Source organism: Ammodytes marinus, assembly GCF_949987685.1.
Source record: "Ammodytes marinus genome assembly, chromosome: 12".
NCBI lineage: Eukaryota > Metazoa > Chordata > Actinopteri > Uranoscopiformes > Ammodytidae > Ammodytes > Ammodytes marinus.
The window spans coordinates 19,047,450-19,057,262 of record NC_137216.1 but is presented as its reverse complement, the minus strand read 5'-3'; positions in this window follow the sequence as shown (position 1 = coordinate 19,057,262).

Here is a 9,813-nt window from a genome sequence, read left to right as displayed (position 1 = left end):
GAACATGGAAAAGAAAGAGAAATGTTGTCTCCTCACAACATACATTGACAATTTGAATGGTGAGAAGGCTCTGGAAATGGAAATATATCTTGGGAAATGAATTTCCATACTAAAGCACATGGTGTAAATTGACTTCAAAATAAAAAATACAAATAAGAACAACACAACACTGTTAACATAGGGAGCCGAGGAAAGTATTTGCATCATTCATTTTTCAATTTTAGATTAAATTTGTTGCTTGATTGTTCAGAAACAAGCAACAGAGGTAAGCAAACGCCTGTGATAGGCGGACCTTGATTGTCGGGCTCCTCTTGTGTCAATGCATGATTTGTAAGTGCAGTGAAGTGATTTTGCATTGATATTTGCCCCTTATAATTTGATGACAAGAATAAACCCGAACCCTCTCACATACACAAACTCAAAAGCTCACATAGAATGCATGTGCACAGGGTAACACAAATGCAACACGTGCTATCAGCACGCTAGCTTGGACATTTCAGTTACTGCGCGGTGTGCTGCTCCCTCTCTGTTCCCATCCATCTTGTCTTATCTTTGTTTATAAGACATCAGGTGTGTTGTGTCTTACCCATCCCCACAGGTTATTCCACTTGAAATTTATTTTCACAACTCCTTCCAGGGGCGCCCAGAATAGTCCAGATCATTATGGTTTCTGGCAGATGCAGAGCTAGCGACGGATTAAACCAGAGAAGAGCCAAGGACTGTCAGGATTTGGTTTGTTTGTCCCAGCTGTGTTTTTTACAACCCCCTGTGCTCTAGTCAGCCTGGGCACAACAGACAGCAGAGAGGATTCGGACTCCAGGAGCCTATCTCCCCCAACACTTATTTGCAGGCTCTGCGTGTCCGCCACTGGACATTGATTGACCACTAGCCTTAGATTGAAATTGATTGCATAAGGGCCATAACAATGAGAGACTGTGGATATTCTGGCAATGGCTGCGGAGGAGTGTCAACGGATAGGATACTGCTGTCACTACAACATCTGGGTTCTATATTAACGTATTGTCTAGTGGTCAGTTCCCTAAGATCGGAGTACGCCTTTGATCCCAGCGATACTGTGTTTCTAATTGGGTTGTATTGATCCGCCCTGCTCCATGCGCGTGACAGCACAGTCATGATGAATGTCAGTCTGCTGTGCTGAATGAAAAACTGAAGTAACCCAGCCAAACGTTGCCCCGGGTTCAGCTGGGTTGTCTGGGTGATCGGTGGCACCAGGTTCTAGACGGTTAGAAAAAGAACAGAATTTAAGTGGCAGAGAATGTATCCTTTAAAGGCTGTTGGAAGTTTTTAACAAAACTTCAGGGTCCAGTTTCAGGTTGTTATTACCAAAAGATTTGCATCGTATTGAAATTCTTACTAGCACAACTGAGCTGGATAAGTTAAGTGTAAAAATGGGAAGGACACGACACGTATACACAAACATATGCTCCCAAATCCTGTTATCAATTTATCACATCTATTTTATTGATCTTCCATATCAATAAAATTACACAACTTCTTATCACGTTGATCAACACTTTGTGATAACGATAACGTAAGTATTTCAATGGCTTGGTTTACCGCAAACATTAAGATTGCACAATGCAACTGTGCCTCATTTTCATGAAAATACAAAATATAGAGCCACTTCGCATCGGTATTTTTGTCGACTTTAGACTTTATTGTACCAAAGGGGAAATTCTTTTTCACTTCACAGTAAAGTTATGGGCCGCACACCGACATACAATAAACAGATGGACAACAAACACAACAGGAATAACATGCAGACAAATATATAAACAGAGTGGGACTGGGGTGTTTTATCTTGGCCTTTTGTTTAGTGCTGCTATGGCTGCAGGTATATCTTGAAAGTCTGACAGAGGCCTTTTTTCCTTTTCACTATAAAAGAGAATCTATTTGGGAAAGTCCATAATGCCTGATTGAACAGATGCCGACACACAGCGCTAAACGTTTCTGTTCCTAGTAGTGTTAGGCACTGATTGTATGATAAGGCACTTATGATGAATATGTGAGTAAAACAGGGAAAAATCTAATCTTGCCCTGAGGCTTATTGATTTCAGGTTGAGTTTATTCATCTGACATTTGTGCCTGACTATAGAGTAACATAGGAATCACTTAGATATGTGGTGTGGCATTTATTTATAGTAGCGATTGACTTCAGCTAATTAGATATCTCAGTGCAAGTCTCCCAATATCCACCTGACATTTGAAGCATGCACCGCTGTAGTAAACAAAGGCACTGCATGTTTTATATGATTTGAGAAAGTTTCGTAGATCCATATACCATTGACATTACACAGGGTTAATCTTAGACTATCTGCCACTGATTCATTATGCTGCATTAGATGCCCTGGGAGGAGGGAAGGGGCAAAGCTTGAAGGATTGCACAGCATATTAAATCTGTCTTGCTGAACATCAGTAGAATGAAGAATTCCCATGGAGATTTTTTCGAATGGAGATAGAAAAAATAACAAGTCGCTGGTTGGAAACACATGACTTTTAAATCGCCTGCAATCCAAGAAAATGAAGGGCATATAGCTTAAATTGAAGTCATTGAAGCTAAGAATACAGGGTCATGAATGTCTCTTTGTGTACTAACGGATGGTTGCTGAATCTCCATTGCCTGCAATGTTTTAACAACCCTGCCCATGTTGTCTCAAACAACAGAGAGAAATGAGAGATGATTAAAATGATGATACTGAGTCAAATTTTTGAGAGTAATAAATGCATTCACTCATCATTAAATTAAATTAAGGAAATCTGTTTAAGTAATCAATAGTCTGATTTTTGCTAAATCTACAGCAACATAGTGAAACGCTTTTGATTGTGGCCAAACTAACTGTTTGTACCTGACAAAAACCACGGTCTCTAAACATCATAAAAGAGCCCAGACTAGACTGGGACGGCCAAGGCCATCCGACTAAAGATAAATCATTGAAATGGTCAGGTCTCATCACAGCACACTTATCTTTATGTGCTAATCTACCCAGCTGTATTGCTTTAGCCGGCCTGTTTGCAGGGTCTGACAGGTGAAAATTCTTCTCCAATGCTCTGATGCTTCAGACTCGACTGCAATCCAACGTTATGAGTGACTAATAAATAGTGAATTGGTTTTCTAAGTCATGGGAGGAAGTAGTATGGGCTTTGCCTTTGTCACGATGGGAAAAGATGATGATTTAAAGTGTTGAATATTGTATGTGTGTTAATTTGTGTAAGTGTGTTAATTTTTGCTTTTGAGGTTTTCAAACTACTGTGCATTTTGGTCTGGATGGCACTACTTAAATAGGCCTGCTCTGCGGTCGATTACTGAAGACACGGAATCATGGAGAGAATTTATTTTGTTGTTTGCTGTATATTTGCACACTGCAACTGTTGATGGTTCTTCATTATATAATGGATTAATTTCTCATAGTATGCCCAAGACATGCCCCAAAGACATGTTTGTTTCTAATAATTGCTGAGGTGATAAACAATGGGAAATGAAAATACATCTAGTCTTCCCTTGCCACGGGCTTGTGTAGGACCTCTCTGACCATACTTTACAGACGTTTCTATCAGGATAGATGTGCTGACGCTATCAGAAACACACAGTTTTCATCACACATACCTTGAATTTGGCAACTTTAAATGTACCACTTAAGATTTTGATACAAATGTGAAGTTTGACATGAAAAGTCAAATCAACACTTTACAGTTCATGATTATCATTCTTGTACAAGATTGTGCGAGGGGTTTTATACAACTTTTTGGACTACAGAAGTATTGTGTTTATTAGAATGACACTATAAAGGAACGCAAAATAGATCTTGCATTGCGGTTTCATCCCAGCCATAATGGTAATGAAAGATTTAGAAAAGATGTCTGGATCTGCATTACTATAGACCTAAATGGATATATTCCAGTATTAGTTATAACTGCTTCAGATAGCATGGGGTATATGATAAAGTAACCCCTGACAGCTTTTATCCACAAGTGATGCTTTCATGTGATTTTATCTTTTATATTATTAAGCCGAGTAGGTACTAACTGAGGAGAAGCACAATGCTAAAGCCATTGTGCTTTGCAGCAGTTACTTTGCTCTCTACCGCTAAGCTGTAACTTATACTTACACAATTAGGCCAAAAGATTCATACTGCCACAAAGGCCTGGGAAAAATGGAGAATTGTCACCACTCTATTTTTATCTGTATGTATTTTTAAGGTTGTTTTTTTGGGGGCTCCTGAAAATAAAGTTTGTACTTGCACAACCTTCCCTAATGAATGAACAGCATGGAATTAGCAAGGGTCTCAGTGACTTCAGATTTGATCCAATTAATAGGGTTTTCATTTTTTCCAAGAACATAATTAAGGTCTGTAAATGCTATTAATTCCTTTCTCCTTATCTTAACGTTTTTGGAAATGAGATCATAAACATCATAATTGTAATGCGTACAATGGCAGAGTATTACTCTTGTTTGAAACAAAAGAAAGAAAAAAACCGAAAAAGGAAACGCTCAGTGAAATTGTAGTGTGAACTGATTTAATTAGAGTCACTTCACTTGATTCCAGGTTGCGGCAATTAACTTCCTGTCTGTTGTTGAATGTAATTTGTTTCATTCTAACCACAGTTCCAATCTGCAGTTGTGAAGTGGTGAGTTGTTTTAGTTTGGAGTTATTTTAATTAACATTGCAGGTTGTCCCTGCGTGCATACTGTATAGACAGTAAGCAATATAATATTATACTGTATAAACATAGCATCCCATTAACCTTGTTTTTCCAGTTACTATTCACAATTGAGAAATAAAAATGCATTTCAAAAATAAGTTTAGGATTTATAAACCAAGGGGGGATTACAAAGATAATTCAGTTTAGTAACTGTTTTGTGGATGTCTTATGTCATTAACTCTGTGTCTCATTAACTTGCACTTAAATTACATTTTTATTCACAATTTCCCAACTGACAATAATTTTTACCATTTGCAAGTCCACTTACATTTGAATTGCTTTCATCTTTTTCTCTTTAAACAACACTTGAAGTGCCTTCAGCAATTATTACACAGTGAACTAGTACTTCAACTGCACTCATCTCATACTCTTCAAATTCTACAAACAATTCAATGTCTTCCAGGACCCCATCAGCACTTACAATCTAAATAGGCACTTCAACTTCTTTCAGCAAGTCCACTTTCCAACTTTCTTTGAGAACTTTTGAGTATTTATCTTAACTTTTATCTATATTTATTCACCTTAAAATGCTTTCATGGCAAAAGTTCAGCAGCAAGCATATTAAAATTCATATTAGAAAATGTAGCCTTTAGTGTCTGCTAAAAAAACACGCACGATTTGCTACATGTTATTGTGAGTAATGAGGATGTTCATTACTACGCTGATGACAAGTTTCTTTTATGTGTGCTTTATGGTTTGGTTGGAAGAGGAAATAAAGAGTGGGTATAACACATTTGATTTGTGTGGCATATTTAATCTGCAATTGCAGACTTATCTAAGGGTTTGTTGGCATTACTAACCATGAGTTTGTGTTGAGATAGACTCATGGTGGTCTCTGATGTAGGCCTTGGCAATAACAAATCAAAAGGTGCTATAAGGGATCAAATAAAACCTGAGTTAACCACACCTGGAGTAAAAACACTGGTGCCCAAACCCTGATTGAGAGAGTTGTATACAGTCAAAAGGTTTGGTGACCAGATAATTTCTTAGGCTCAATATTTTTTTGATTATTCATTTAGCATAGGTGACACACCAATGTTTGTTTATTCTTCTCTCATTGGGTCTTGTGCTCACACAGCGGCTCATTTCACTGGGAGCAGATTAAGAGCCCCTTTCCCCCCTGAGCATATGTTCAGACAGTGCAGCAGGAGATGTTACGTCTCGCCACAGCCCCCCAGACTACCCATGCAGAAGCCTGTTTTTACTTCTCAAGGAGAATGGGGACGCAATTGTCAAAGCTAAGACTGATACAGGCTATTTATTTCTCACAGGAACTATTTCAAATTTTTCAATGCCAAAAAAGACAGCTAAAAATAGACAAAGACATCCAATAAGAATCTTTTTAAACAGACAAACACTCATAATGCACTTATTTCCCATTATGCAAATGTTCAGAGTCCCACAGGGTTGGGTGTGTCGATATGTCAGGTTTAGAAGTTCACCGCATAGAATAGTGCTCAGCACAGCAGATGATTTATAACTGACTTTTCAGGGGCTCTGTGAAGTGGGTTGGTCTGTGGTGAGTTTCTTTCATTTGAAGTGCATGAAGGGGTCAGCATATAGAAAATAATATTATTTTTCATTTAAAAAAGTGTTTTTGTTCATTGAAATTCAAAAACTTGCCTGGAGATTATAAATATGTGTATTTGCTTATGGCTACAGTTGTATATTTATTAGCTCCCACTTCTTTGTTTTGTCACTTGTGAATCCTCCATAGTACAACTCTGAATCTAAATTCAATATACAACACACACACATACATTCACGATATTCTTTCCACAATAATGATTGTATCATGACAGATGAAGATAATTATCAATACCTCATGACATCTGTGTAACTTTAGAGTTTTTTTTTGCAAAAAAAATATTTAATAACACAAGAATCCATGCATTAATTATGCATTAAGAGATTCAATTTTCTGATGTATTATCTTGGTAATTTAATATGTATTTAAGCAGGTCTTATTTGGAGGTAGTACATTATCTTTTTTTATTATTGTTGAATGCCTGACACAATAGCAGTGGTTCCATAAAGGAGTTTACAAGTGTTTTAGATTATTCATTGGCCTTGTTGCATTGTATGAAAAGGCAGTTTTGCTGAGTTCAGAGTGGATGTATGTTCACTGAAGTTTATCTAACCAGATGATCCGGTATGATAAGTGATAGAAAAAGGAGAAAGCGTTTTACAGCGGTAGGCAGGATGCTTTCCAAGAATTGCTTTAAAATGTGTATTTGAACCCTCTTCCCTACAGTATTTCCTATGCAGTAAATCCAGTTCAAATAGGAATTACGTTGAATAGTACATGATTCAACATCCAAAATGAAACTGTTGAATAAGCAAAAGAAACCAGCAATACTCAAGTTATCTTTATCTTTATTAGTCAATTTGTATGAAAAAAACTTAAAGGGACACCTTTGTTTATTTAAATGTCAATGTGACAGGGTGATAGACTGGGGAAAAGGTTTAATGTCTGCTGTAAAGAAAGTAACAGCTCCGCCTCGGTATCACAACAGATCGTATTGCAGTAAAGGCGTCTGTGTATTCGAAACATGTTATGACAACAAACCCTCAAAATGATATAGGATACAGATTTTGTTGTCCTCCTTTTGCAAATAACGTGTGCTTTCAGTTACGCAACGGAGCAGTGTATCTTTGCCCAGGAAACCTTCCCTTCTCAACCCTCTGACAATTAGCGTCATTATGAAATTAAATAAAAATTTAGTGAAAATGATGATATTGTAATGCAGTAAAAAAGAGTCCTCAGCCATTAACCAGACAGAGTACACTATATGGCAGGAATCCAAGATTATTAATGAAAAGGTCCTGTAAATAACTTACAAACATCCTACTTGGAATAATGCTACTCGTATTACTGTTCAGAAATGTTTTTTTCAGCATGTACTGCAAAGAAGGCCACTGGCCATTGAGGTAAATAATTAAGTATATGGGTTTTGGTCCTTTAGATTTATTGTCATCATTGATGAAAGTATATGTCTTTTATTCCAACAGTAGCAATTATAAGGATTACAAGGGAAAAAAGATTGTATGGATTGTTGAAGTATCAACTGTACCACCATAAGCCTTAACCCAGGAACCATGCACACATAGTTGCAATATGTCTCCTTAACATAAATATCATACACTCAGGTAACCATGGACCAGGAGAGCAAGAGAGAAAAAACAAAAAAACAAATGAGGGGCAAACAAAGGTGAAAGGAAGTGGCAAGTAGTCCACCGTAGCCATGTCTACACATCCCTTCATCCATTTCCCTATTTATGTAAATACAGACAATCCCTGCACCTCCATACAGACCTTGTGAAGAAATGGACAATGTAAATAGCCTAAAACAGCATGACATTCTTGTTCTGACCCATAATGCAACACTGAATAGACACGTTGACATGTCTTTTCAGTGTTGCATGCAGTTTGGGAACAATACCTGTGAACTGGAAAACATAAAAGTGTATGCCCACTGACTGAATAACTTCACTTTGCAGCATCCCTGGCAAAACCTGGGCCAAGCTGCGTGTGAGGAGACTCATGCTGTTGCTTGAAACTTGGATTCAACAGTGATATCAAATTGCAGAGGAAAAACAAAAAAATGTTTTCCTTCAACAAAGGTAATTAGGGGAACAAATGGACATGCTGACTCCCTACATGGTACATTGCTCCTTGCACTGAAAAATAATAGCACATGAATGAATACAAATAAATAGAATATAATACAACTTAACACAAAAGGACGTTTAACATATATGTTAAAATCCCCTACACAAGCTCTGATAAAACATACATTAGTGGAACATACAACCTGGTGTAGCCTACATCCTGTTTTCGTCAGCCCACAGACACAACTGGTTAAAACAGAATCACCATCATCACCCACCAATGGTATTATGTAAAACTGATCAGCAGCCAGACTCATTTTGAGCACTTAACAGTTAGGGGTCTTAATTGCAGTCATGCATGCCGGATCCTGTGGAGATTGTGGAGCCACAAATACAAGCCGTGTATTTGCTGATGGGGAGCAAATACAATTTTTTTTTTCTAAGTTATGGTCCCCACAAGCTTTGCCTTAGGAATGAAAGAATAAGGTTGCCTGTACAAGCGGCTGAACAAAAAGGCTCTCCACAGATGAGAGGTGGTGAAAGGTTTCAGTGATCTCAGATGATCTAAATATACTTGCCTTGCCATATGAGCTAGATGTACTGTAGGTGCTTCAGCTGACCTGGTAAGGATGCGGCACTGTCCAAGGTGCTGAATGGAAAATGCCAGTTGCAAGGAAACTGTGCTGGAGATTCCAAGGGGGTGGTGTCCGTGTAATAGTAACTCCCAGCAGAAAGTTGTCAAGACAATTACGGGACCTGTTAAACTGTTCGGTCAATCTCCCTGGGTTTGTTTTCTCGCAGTTTGTCTTAGTAACTGTCCCTTGTTTGCCCTCACCTTATAAATATTGTAGATATCGTTAAATGTGACAGTAAAAGTAACAGTGTAATTTTTTGCTTCCTTCACATTCAAGTGATTGGCAAAGTTAAAGTTAAGTCACCTTTATGACTGCAGTGTTCACTGTTCTGTCAAGATGTTTTTGTTGTGGTTTTACCTATATAATAACTTTTTAGTGCATCCTCAGTCTCTTGTCTTAATTGTGTGTTTGTGATTGATTACTTTTGACAACATCTTTCGGTGGAGTGCTGAATATGACAGCTGGGAGAAGACCCCAAGATAAACTCAGAACACATGGGTGAGGACTCCGTCTCTAACCAGTCATTGAGTGGCTGGCAATCACAACAGAGCTGGAGAAGGTAGCTGGAGAAAAACATGTTTTGGCAACCAATGTATCTTTAAATAGAACCCCCCCCCCACACACACACACACACACACCCCACCTTACCCCCCCCCCCCCCTCCAACATACACACACACACACACACACACACACACACACACACACACACACACACACACACATACACATACAAATTATACATAAGAAGACCCTTTCCTGCAGTGCTATACTACTTGACAGTTGTTTTAGCTGAATGACACCGCCCCCGATGCTTCAAAGTTAATTAACCATGACCTGTTATG